Source organism: Erpetoichthys calabaricus, chromosome 4 (genome assembly GCF_900747795.2).
Source record: "Erpetoichthys calabaricus chromosome 4, fErpCal1.3, whole genome shotgun sequence".
NCBI classification, from domain to species: Eukaryota; Metazoa; Chordata; class Cladistia; order Polypteriformes; family Polypteridae; genus Erpetoichthys; species Erpetoichthys calabaricus.
Genome location: NC_041397.2, coordinates 267,247,146 through 267,260,412, shown reverse-complemented (window position 1 = coordinate 267,260,412; position 13,267 = coordinate 267,247,146).

The following is a 13,267-nucleotide window of genomic DNA, read 5'->3' as shown; positions in this document are numbered from 1 at the left end:
TAATCAACGTAGACCTCATGTGTTAACGTTTGCAGTGCACAATCGATTGGAAGGTGTTTCATAATGCATGTAGTAATAAAATGCATTGCATTTGCCATTCAAACAGATCTGTTGGATTTCCATAAACCCTAGTAATTTCTTCTGCACATTGATTACACAATACAAATGTTCCATCAATTTACACCTCTAAATACTTTTTAGAGATTATATTTTATAGGGTAAGATGTGTAAGTACTGCTTAATTAAGCTTTTATTTACTTAAGTGTAGCAATTCTATCTTAAATTAGGGTTAGGTTTAGGGAGGTGAGATTGTGTTGGTTTGGACATGTGCAGAGAAGAAATGCTGGGTGTATTTAGTAAAGGATGCTAAGCATAGACCTGCTAGGCAAGAGGAAAAGAGGAAGGCCTAAGAGGAGGTTTATGGATGTGGTGAGAGAGGACATGAAGGTGGTTGGTATGACAGAGCAGGATGCAGAGGACAGAAAGGTATGAAAACAGATGATCGGCTGGGGTGACCTCTAATGGGAGCAGCCAAAAGACCAAGTTGCCTGAGTTGCCTTGAAAGCTTGCATATTGTAATCTTTTTAGTTAACCAATAAAATGTGTAATTTTGCTTGACTTCTCACTAAGAGCAATGGTCCAAACAGTGACCCCAGACGAACTCCTCTAAAGACTTCATTACTTTTTCTCTTTAGATGTTTCTTTTTTTCTGATTGATCAACAGTTTGAAATCCACTTTTGTAAGTTATCTGTGAAGCTAGTTGCATCTAATTGCTTCAGAGCAATACTATATCAAAAATTATTTCAAAGTTTAAGTAAAGCATATTTTTGCTTTGTTTTTACTACTACTCCAGTTGATTGTTCAAAACAGTCTAACAGATTGGTTTGTCAGGATCTTCCTGTCATGAACACATGCTAGCTGTATTTCAGTATATTATTTTCAAACAAGTAGACTGTATATATAAGTATATCTTAACATAATTTGTATAATTTTGCATGTGACAGACGTGAGACTTAATACTCCATCATTACTGGAATACATTTTGTATTCCCTTTTGTGTAATGGAATTACATTTGAAACTTTTCAGTTCTCGGGTGCTTCTCCCATCCAGGATTGCAGGAATAATTCTTGGTAAAGGTTTAATAAACTGTCTTTCATTTCTTTCAAAACTACTTATAAAATGCATGACCAGAGGTTTTACTAGCCTTCATCTTGTTGAAGGCCTGAAGCACATCTGACTCTTCTATTTTGAAATCTGAAAACTAATTTTTATTTCTGATTGAGACCTTATATTTATATCTACTTTAATAAATCCATTGGTGGTATTCATTTAGTTTGATATTTGCTGCTCATGTTCAATTTCGCTTTCTGCATGTCTGAATATTTTCTTGTCATTTTGTCTTTTAGACTTTGAAATACTTTTTAGACCGCATGCTTTAGTTTTTCATATTCCTGTAGATCAACCTTTTTGCATTTTTTAAATATACAGTATATACATTACATACGTGTAAAGCAAGCTTAGACTAAAAATTGTACAGTATGTCTTCATTTGTTCATTCAATTTGGTAATTTTGTCTTTTCGTATTATATTTTTGAACACATTTATTTTGAGCCAAGATTGCATTATTATAATTATTGAAGTGACACAATCTATTATTTACAGTTAATATTTTTTTTATTTTCTTACTCTGTCTTCCAGGTGGTTCCTCATTCCTCAGAATTCTGCATGTTATATTTATTAGTTCTGGCACACACTTGAGTATTTTCAAACTGAATTATGTTGTGATCACATCTGCTCATATGATCTGTAAGTTATTTTTCATTTATTCTATCTTTGCTCTTAGAAAAGGCACAATCTAGACAGGTGCCATGCAGTGTTTGTTATGAATGAGAGTTCTGATTTGTTTTATAATTTTTCATTATTTTAAAATGATTACATTTTAACATTTCATTTTTCTTTTTCTACCAGTTTATTTTAATTTTTTGACAGCTGGCCATATCATTTTGTGTTGTTTGTTGTTGAACGGCACCCCAGTTGCCACCACGTGACTCTCAAAGTGTAATGTATGATGTGACCACACTGAACATTTAAAACACAACAGCACTCATTCTGTCATGTCCAAGTTTCCAGATAGTTCACAAAAAAAAATTAATGTTTTTTACATTTCTAAAATATGTCTTGATTTATTACTTGTGTTGACATTGTATTTTGCTTTGCTTTGATCTTCTCAAGGATGGCAAAGTTTTGCAGTTATAGCGCTATTTCATCATAGTAAGCAGACTAGGTTTCATATCCCGGGTCCTCTCCACATAGAGTTTGTATTTCTCCAAATGTCTGAATGGGTTTCCCCAAGGTGCGCTCATTTCCTCCCACTGGTGATACTAAATTCCCTCTAGTGTGTGTTTGCCCTGTGATGGACTGGTGCCTTTTCCAGGGTTTGTTCTGCCTTGAGTGCTATGCCAGCTGGGATAGGCCCCAGCCCTCCCAAAACCCTGGTCTCAATTAAGAAAATTAGAAAATGACATGATGTTCTCAAAACCATTTCAGATTTCTACCTTTCTGTCACTATTTTGTTTTGCTGTTGCTATGGCCTTTGCCAGTCACATGACCATGTTGCGTCAGTGCCTACTTCCTATAAAAGATGGTTGCACAGTGATGACTGAATTTTAGTATTAGGATAGAAAAAAATACCTTTCTGCTCACCCTAGACTTTTTGACTATTTGCATTGAACTTTTTTACTTTTTGGCATTGTTTTGTGTTTTGACCTCCCTTTTGTTATTTAACCTTCACATCTTAATCTCATTTTTAATTGTTCCTTTAAAGGCAAACATGCCTTTTTTCTTCCTTGGCTAAAATACTTTTTCCAGTGTAAAAGTATTATACACAATATTTCAGATAAGTCTGAATAAGTGCATTCTACAGCTTAAGAATAATATCCCTTGATTTGTAGTCAGCATAGTGAGCTATCTAACCCAATATCCATTCAGATATATTTGCTTCTGCATATAGAATGGTTGAGAACAGTGACCCGTCCCTGTGACTCCTTAGTTTGTATTTTCATATGGTGTACTTTCCTGTGTCAAACCCCACATTGTGACAAGCCATACATTCATTTACATTACACTTCATCTTCCAAATTTCTGTCCAACTCCAAACTCCGTTGTTTCTTCTCTAATAATTCTAGTGATATTTAAACTAGATTGTGTGAGGGTCCCTACAAATCCTTCTAGTTTAGTGTCATTTACACATTTAACCAGCTTGTCATTAACAGTCTGAATGCAGCACATTTACAGGGCCTATTAAAAATGTTCACATTTCATTGTGATACAATGTTGTCAAACTCCACACATGATTCATTTAGGCTGGGGGAGCCCAGACAAAACTTAAAAGTAAGTGCAAGTTTTTTTAGAGTCACAACTTTGCTGTTACATTCAGTATTTTATTCATATACCAAGTTAGATATCATAATATGTTTGTAATATAAAGTTACAATATGAAGTAAATCTCACATTACCAACTCCAAAAATTATGATATTAGTTGTCAACTTATTATAATAGTGGCCAAATAGGTATTGTAGTCCCTTAGATTTTTTAAGTTAGAAAATGTTTGCAGGGCATAAAATTTGGATGCATTGTGGTATTGGAAGTCGGAGCATTTTTAATTATTTATTTTAATTAAAGAGACATGTGTGAGTGTGACAAGTCATTGAGATTTGCTCAGATCGCTGTATAGCTGTGATTGTACAGGCAGGCAATTCATAAGCTATGGACCCTTGGGCACAACTATGCGGCTTTTTCAATTGACTACTGAGGAACATTTTGCTGACAGGAGTGGCTTGCTCACATGTAAAAGAGGGAAACGCATATATACAACATATACAAGATCAAGTGACCTCTCTCAAGCTAAATATAAAACATTAAACAAATTCAAAATTGAGGTCATACGGAATGTGTGGTGGCTCTGAGGCTAGAGATCTGCACTGGCAATCAGAAGGTTGCAGGTTCGAATCCTGTAAATGCCAATAGGGACTCTGCTCTGTTGGGCCCTTGAGCAAGGCCCTTAACCTGCAATTGCTGAGCGCTTTGAGTAGTGAGAAAAGTGCTATATAAATGCAAAGAATTAATGTTTCTCTGTTTGTTTTAAGGATAGGCGGTATGCATTGCTTGGGGCAGGATGGATTTAATTATCATATTCATTGATCGTTAATATATTTTTATTACTGTAGTTCTGGCTTAAAAAAAAACGTTTGAGGAAAAAGTACCCTTTATTTGAGATTTATTTTAGTAACAGTGTATTCGTGGGGGAAGCAAGCCACCCTTTAAACTCTGCCCATGCCATAAATCACATTGGATTCAATTTGGTTTTTTTGACACTAATCAAAAGAAAAAGACTCTTTAAAGTCAAAGTGAAAGGTGATCTCTGCAAAATTATCAAAATTAGTTATAAATGTATAACATAAAATAATTGAGCTGGTTCATTTATGATGTATATTAGAAATACATGTAATGTTTCAAAATTTGGCCAAAACTTACTTTAAATAAACGAATATTTCACATTTATACTTATTTTATATAACATACAAACATAAATACTCAAGCCTGCCTCATCTACTGTATATCTGTTTTGCAACAGTCCAGTAGCACTGGTTTCAAGGCAGAAGACAGCCCTAGACAAAGTGTCAGGGCATCGGCGGCCCCACTCATGTACACACATACCTTGGTACTCTCAGAAATGCGAGTACACATTATTAAGTGCTATAGGAGACAGATAAGCAGCACATTTATTAAGCTGATTTCTGTTTTCTTTCAAATGAAATTAAGTTATGTATTTTAATTGATTTTTGTTTATAATGGCAATGGACAGTGGCATATGTTGAACATTAGTTGGAGTTGCAAGTATGAAATTTATTGTACTCTGTACACATGAAAGTACTACCTCTACTATTACTACTACTAGGGTACAAAGGGACAATTTAAAAAGACCAGTTAACCTTACATGAACATCTTTGGGGATGTCAGAGGAAAACTGGCATAAGGGAAGAAAAAGCCATGCAGCCATGGGGAGAACTTGCAAACTCCACACAGACAATGAAAAGGCACAGGACCTAGGACACAGGATCCATGAGGTAGCAGGACTAACCGCTGCTGCACCACACTGCCCTGTATATGAATTACTCTATTAAAGCCATTTCATTTAAATCAGTGTTTGTTATTATTATAATCTAAAGTTTATTTTCATATGTAAAATGTCATCAAGCCTTCCTCTTGTTCTGATTAAGATTTGTAAAAGTCACTAACTGCAATTAATTTGATAAACTCCAGCTGATTCTTTCAAAACAAATTAGCAACAGACAAAATATGACAGGGCAAAATAAATGATACTGAATGCTTTCCATCTTCCATGCTAGTAAAAGGCCCTTATTCAGTAACGATTCTTAAATCTTCAAATAAGGCATAAAAATGTTATTACATTAAAAATAAAGAAAGTTAACATTTGCCTAACTTCACTGCTGCAGGCGGTTTTCATACAAAAGGTGAGTGTGCTGAGCTCAGTGCACTATATGGCTGAACTGTATATATTAAGAAACTCTCATCTCTAAGTGCCTAAATGTATAACAGCTCTTTCCAGCTTTAAATAAGCAATCTATTAGTTAACGCTGGAGTTTCCTTTAAGTTAATCTGCCATTAATCAAATTAGTAATTTATGTACTTGTGTCATTTTAACTGAAACTCATTTTACATTTTAGAAAAAAAATATGTATGCATTGATGACTACTGGCTATAATGTTATACTTCTTTTTCTTGATCAGCCATCTTGAGTCACATAAGGGTCAAATGAATGAAATATAGTATAGGCATGACTATTAATAAAAGATAGATAGATAGATAGATAGATAGATAGATAGATAGATAGATAGATAGATAGATAGATAGATAGATAGATAGATAGATAGATAGATAGATAGATAGATAGATAGATAGATAGATAATTTGTTCACTCAGGCATCCTTATTTTAAAGTTACATTTTAGTTGAAGACCTGAAAAATAATGTTTTCCTAGCACTTAGATAGATATGAAAGATACAATATGAAATAAGTATACAGTAGACAGACTAATATTTTTTATTTTTTAAAAAACAAACTTTATTGAATAAAATCATTATACAGAAACCTGTAAAGCTTATTAGAAATGTATATTGTGATAATAAAGCAATACAGACATCATAAAGATTTGGGGCAACTACCCGTAGATTGTTCTCCCGGCTGCAAAAGTTGAGTTTTTGAAGCATGATGTGCATAGAACAGAGTCCAAAACAGAATTGATTATTACAGACAAAGATGGAGGCTTTAAAGGCTCGTAAAAGAAGCGACGTCATCAAAAGGGCCCAGCACCGGAAATGATGTCTTCTGAGGCACCGGAACCTTGCAGGATTTCCCAGGAAAGGTCTGTAGGGAACTGAGAAAGACAGTCAGCCCACTCCACACTTTAGCTGCACGTGTGAGAATATTCATACTAATTATTTTCCAAAACATACTCAAACACCCACACTCCTAAAAACAACTATAATTCTTCATTAATACAATCACATAGTATACTATTCACACACCATGTACTTTTAACACTTCTAAATATAATAGCACTCCAGTGGTTTACTTAATGTACCAGACAAGGTGTGCTGGTCCAGTTCCTGACTAAGAAGAGCACTGCTTTTTTCCCAGTTTATTTTAGCGAAAAAACCTTTTCAAAAATTCTCCAGTATAGAAGCAAGTTGTTAAAGTCCCCCTGGTTTTCAGGTATTACGATAATGTCATTAACAGGATGCACAGTGTAGTCAGATATAAACAAATCACTCAATACTTTTCTTAATTTAATTAATTTTTCAAGAGATTCAAATCTGACATGATTGTTTATAGAAATCTAAACCTGAACCAGGAAAATTAATAAGAATGAATTCATCAGAAGATATGACCTAATAGACAGCCACGAATACCAGCTACATAAAAACTGCAAACTATTTACAGTGCAGGATGTCTGGAAATTTGTTAGCTTATGACAGGAGACACACAAAGATGTTTTTAGTGGAATCATCACTGCCAGATCTAGCACTATTTTCAGGAATGCATGAGTTATTGGTCATTACAAAGAACATGAGTTCTCAAGTGAAGTTAAATCCTCAACAGTTCAGAACAAAAGCTCAATGGACTTATCACGGAAAAGAAGGTCTGTTTGGCTGGTATGTGACCTGTTATGTTTTGTTAAAAGTTGACTCTATAATTCAGAGGACAAACCTCATATGAACTGTGGAACAAGTTTAAGGATGCATGTCTGCTTAGGGAGCTTTACAAAATGCAATTATGCATGAATTCTGCACCAATTTCAAGACTGTTCAGGAGAATGTCAAGCCATTTGTTAACACAATTGACTAGTACCTAAAGGAAATGTTTGATTGTAGTTATGCCTGCTAAAGGTGCCTTAACAGGTTTATTTAGTGGGCAGTTACTTTTCAGTATGTGTGGAAAGAAACACTGGATGCATCATTTTTCATCCCAGTTAGGGATTTCTAGCCTGTGGAATAACAGACAGACATAATTTCCCTGGCCTTGCCAACAATTCCCTCCCTTTGAAATTGGTGTCCACAATCTCAGTTGAACAGTTACATTATCAACAAAGTGCACAGAGTGTATTGAAATTCCTGCAGGCACAGGAACACTTTGTCATATTAATCTAAATAAAAGCAAAACACAAATACAAATAAAAATGCAAAACATATTGAAAACATGCAAAAACAAATGTGAAATACCACAACATACTGAAAAAATGAAAATACAAATTGAAAACCACAAAACATTTCATATGCTCAGTAAAAAATCAGAAACAAGAGAAGAGTACAAACAGGAGGGGATAGCATACATAAATTCCAGAAGACAAGTACAACAAGGAAAAACACACTTTCAAAAAGAGGTCACAAGTGGAGTTTAGTTTGTTATGAAATTAGAGTGTTTAATAGCGGAGGAAAAGAGAAAGCGGTAGGATTAAAGCATTCTTTACATGTTTTTGGCTTTTCTACTTTGCCACATTATTATCATATCATACACCAAGCACATTTTACAAGAAGTGTTAAGTCTGGATTTCATTCATGTGTTCAAGAACGAAACCCCCCCCGCCCCCCCCCCCCCATCCATTTCACATTGGTAGGGAACTGGATACAATATGGTGTGCAATGTGAACAAGTCACAAATCAACTCTGACAGCCGTCAATCCATTTTATACTATAACTGCACACGCTGCAGACTAACATCAAGAAACCAAAAAGATTTGAAATGGAAAAACATAGTAGTGATGAACTAAAAAATGTTATTGTGTTTCCCAGCCACTGCATTTGTGTTCAAACCGTGTAAACATTTATGACACTAAACCTTTTCTTGTGCACATTTATTTTTTCCAGTTCCCCCCTCTTTGAATTGCGATTTAGGTATGATATGTGGTTGTGACTGTGTACCTCAATGATCCTTAAAGCTGGACATGCAGTAAGTGCTCCTAACAAGGTTACTGTTAACAAACTGATTTAAGCAAAGGGTCAGATAAAAAAAAATAAAATCCATAAATGAGCCTTATAAAAGCACCAATGAAATCCAACAGTCTCACATGAAAGATATATATCTGGACCCACTCCTAGGCCATTCCTGGTAGAAGAATGGCCTAGGTAACTTGGTCAAACTTGCCGTAAAATACGAAAGGAGCTTCCCCTTTTAGCTCACCACTTTCAAGTCAAAGGTTAAGGGTGCAGCACAAACTGGGTTACAGCCAAGAATGGAAAATATTCCAGACGTGCTAGATCCTAACAATTGAAAGTGACTATTGAGTGGAAAATAAGTTCTCCTATGGGGAAGAGAACAGACAGACCTGGAAAATACTAGGTAGATATTGTCTCAACTCTACCCAGGGTAGCAAATCTGAAACCAGACTTCTTCTTATCACCCACTCTGGAGTTCCCCCAATAGGAGAGGCCTCAGGTAGGTGTAGTATAACTTACAGGCTCTGAGCTGGGTAACATACAGTTTCAGGTAGGCAAAAGTATTGCAGAGAGGAAAACGTTGACTACAGTTTACATGTATATATCAAACAAATATTAGATTTAAATCTCAAAAGAGAACCATCTACTGATTTTGTAATCTTACTAGGAGACATTAGGTCTCACATGAATTGCTTAGATAGCTATGTGGGCAAGATTGGGAAGAATAGCCACCCTGATTTAAATGTGAGCAGTGAATTGTTACTGGATTTTTGTTTTTGTCATGTGTTGACATAATGCACGTTATGTTCAAGCACAATATTCTTCATAAATGTACCTGATACCAGAGTAATTTGAACCATAGACAGATAGACAGAAATGAGTATGAGGCCATATGTTCTAGACACTCAGGTAGAGAGAAATGATGAGTTGTCAGCTGATCGCCACATTCAGATGGGTAGAAAACATACTGGACAGACTTGGAAGACCCAAAAGAGTAGTAAAGGTATTCTGAGAATGACTACTCAATAGCTTTGGCTGAATATCTAAGCTGTTTAAAATGTTACTGGTGCCTGTCCTGTTGGCAACACCAGGACCAGTCATTGGACTCTAGCAATAAGTAAAACTAACAGTTTAAAAAGGAGGACTTCCATTTAATGATAGCTGGACGATCTGACTGAGAGGCAACAGTTGGCCAAAAAGTCAGCAGCATTGGCCAAAGCAAAGGCTTTTGTGTGGGTGGAGTTTAGTGAGACCAAAATATCTGATGATTCAAGATGGGTAAGCAGGATATTGCTCAAGTGGTTCACAAGGGATGGAAGAAATGGTCCTGAAATGGGGTGTGACAGATAGGGGGCGCTATCGCTCCCTTGAACCCTCAGACTATACGCCAGACGCCAGATAAAAGTCCAATAATTGATTTTATTATAAATAAACAGTGCACAAAGCACCCTCCTCTCCACAATACTCATATAAATCAATACACAATACACAGTAAACAATCCTCCACTCTCCCAGACGCGTTGCCACCCTTCCACCCAGCTCAGCTCAACCTCTGGGATTTCCTATAGTCCTTTTATAGTCCGTGACCCGGAAGTGTTTCGCTCTCTCTGTCCATGTGACTAGGAACACTTCCGGGTCAGATAAAAACTCGCACATCATTTTCCTCTGTCCACGTGCTTAAGACGCACTTCCGGGTTGTAGGGAAAATACTCCTTGTTCCTCCCTGCAGCGTCCTCTAGTGGCCCCCATGGTATCCAGCAGGGCTGTGGATAAAAACTCCATTATCCAGGATTCCCTGCTGGTCTTCGGGGCACCTCCATGTTGCAGGGAGGTCTCCATCTGTCGGCCTGGGGCTACTGGCCGGGCTGAATGGCCAGCCATATCCCACAAGGTATATTTCTAAAAGTTGGAAAGAGGACTTTGAAGAGGTCCTAAATTGGGTGGAAAATACAATCCTTGAAAGAGGCAGTGCCAGAAGTACTGCTTGAGGTTGGGTACTGTCTGTGGATAAGGTCACTAAAATGATTAAAAAGCTCCATAGTGGATAAAACACAGAGATGAATTAAACCTCTCCATAAAAAACTATTTTGGCTAACACTCTAGTTAATTTTTGCATCAAAGATGGGGACAATGTTTCAGATTGGAAGTCTAAAATGGTATTTTCCATCATTTAAAATGTTGGCAAGGGGTTAGGTTTCAATTGCCAAGCAATGGCACTTCATAGCTTCCCTGGCAAAACCCACGCTGAGCTACTAAAAAAGAGATTTTATCTAGTAGTTGAGCCTCAGGGTTAAAAGGAAGAATGTTAATTGTATTCTGACTATTAAACAATTGAATACCTCTTTGTTTTTCTGCACACAACTGAGATATCAAGCGGAGTTTATCAATGCTGTCTACGTGTTCTTTGCAGAATTGGAAAAAAAACTAAGGACCTTGCATCCTGTCATATCTGGTGGAATGTGTGACAAGACTATGTGGTTTCATGCTGTTTCTATGTGTTGTGTGGTACGTGTACTTGTTTGGTAAAAACAGCGCTAAATTGGGTACACTCAATGTGAGCTTTCTGCTCAGCCTAGAATGTGTTTCGTCTTCTCTCCTGTTTGACGTTTTCAAGGGCTGAATATCACCGTACATGGTGTAGGTAATATCCTCTTTAGTTACCTGAGGGTTGCATCTCTGCTGTTTCCAGATTATGCTGTCACTTGGCTTCGTCAGACAGTAACCTCCATCATACACTGGAACAGTTTACAGTAAAGTGTGATGCAGTTAGAAATCTGAAATCATGGTCTTCTCCAAGAAAAGTGCTACATGTTGTCTATAGATAAGGAGTGAGAAGCTGTCCCCACTGGAGAGGTTCAAAGAGCTTGGGATGTTGTGCACAACTTAATGGTGGAGTTATTCATGAAATTGACCATTGAATTGGTGCATCAGTAGCAGTTTTATTGTCCTAACAGATCATGGGAATGAAGACTGTGTTAATACTTACAAACAATGAAATAACAAAACAAATGATAATGTGAAATTGCACAACAAAAAAGGACAACCAGAAATTTGTGAAGAATAGTCACAAACATCTAGCAAACCACAACTTTTGCAGCCACCACTACTTGATACTTCTGGTTCATTGAGACAATAAGTCTCTTTTTGTAGGATGTTATTCCTTTAGTGCAGAAGGTCCTGAAAAAAATGACAATCTCATATCTCTGAATGTTGTGATTCACAGCATCCCAAGGGGCTTTGTGTACTTAAGGTCACGATAGAAGGCAAGGTAATGCAAGATCTGTACACCAACATTCACTTCCTTTGGACAATTGTGACTACAACTTGTGGGTATGACCTGACATTGTTCAGGGTTGGGTTGAGTGTGAGGTGTGTGGAGAGGACCTCTGGCAGTCTGCTTTGCTCTCAGTCAGTTCCTTTCCTGCTATTGACATGGGAATTGTGTTTGGCAAAACTGAAGCAGTAGGTCAGAAACAAACTCTTAGATGGTGTTAGTGTTGCTCTGGAGTAGGCACTCAAAGATGACCAGATCATGAACCTCATTGGGTAAAGGTGCACCAAACAACTTTTCATTTGTTTTGCCGGTCAGAGTGAGAAAAAAAATGTGCAAGTGCACAACCTATAAATGTTTTTCTAGAAAATGTTTCATTATATACATGTGGTATTCCGTGTATTCTGTTGTTGAAAGAATTGTATTGTGCTGTAAACAGATGACAATAAACTTCAACTATAACCCCCCTCTAAAAAAGATAAAGGAGGTTAGCCACTGCATCCTAATCCAGGAGTAGCAGAATGAAAATGATAATGATGATGATGATTTCATTTGTTTAGAAGTGCAATAGTTCTGGTTTACCCACAGTTAATATGATGACGCTTTCAGAAGGTCAGAATTCCAACTTCCACACCATCCTTTATTACTTTACTTCTCTGCCACTTATACGCTAGGTGAGTTGAGCTATTTTAAAAGAAGCTGTAGTTGTTTAATTTTGTAAACACCATGTACATTTTTTAACTCTGGCAACCCATAACTGCACCTCTCTTTCTTGGTGGCACCACTGTTTTCTGCAGAGTGTGCAGACATTTTCTTTTATCATTTTGCTTATTTTTGGAGTACTTCAAAATAATATTGGAAGTGAACAATGCCAAAAGGCACATAATATTTCTAAAAACACATCACAGACTCACCTCTCTTGCTTCCCAAATCTCGGAAATCTGGTATGTTTCTCTTGACAACTCCAGTTCCTAAAAATTCCCCACAGAAATCTCATTAGGTTGGCTGCTGTTTCAAAGTTGGCCTGGTATGGATGTGGGTGTGCCCAGAGATGAAAAGGCCTAAGTTCTTTTGAGTAATAAATAAGTACGATTAAAACAAATGGGTAAATGCTCATCCACCCTTAGACATATTTTATGAAAAATATTATTTTCCTGATGGTTACAATTCTAAACTTTTATTTCATAAAAAAGTAATTGGTAACATCTAGCATAAATATTTTTTAAGGGTATGAAATTTTGACATCCTTGCCTAAGGATGGGTTTTCTCATGTTGAAGATAATTTTATTAGATCTTATAATAGCAGCCTATCTTTAATTTGATCCTTATTTGGCAGTTTTTACAAGCAATCAATACTGTGTTTTGCTATTGCAAAACACTGCCAGACCAAGAATCACTCAGAGTGGTGGAAAACCTTTTAAACAGCAGTCAGGGTGCCAGATCCATTAATGCAGCACAAAGGAGATAAAAGTTTAAC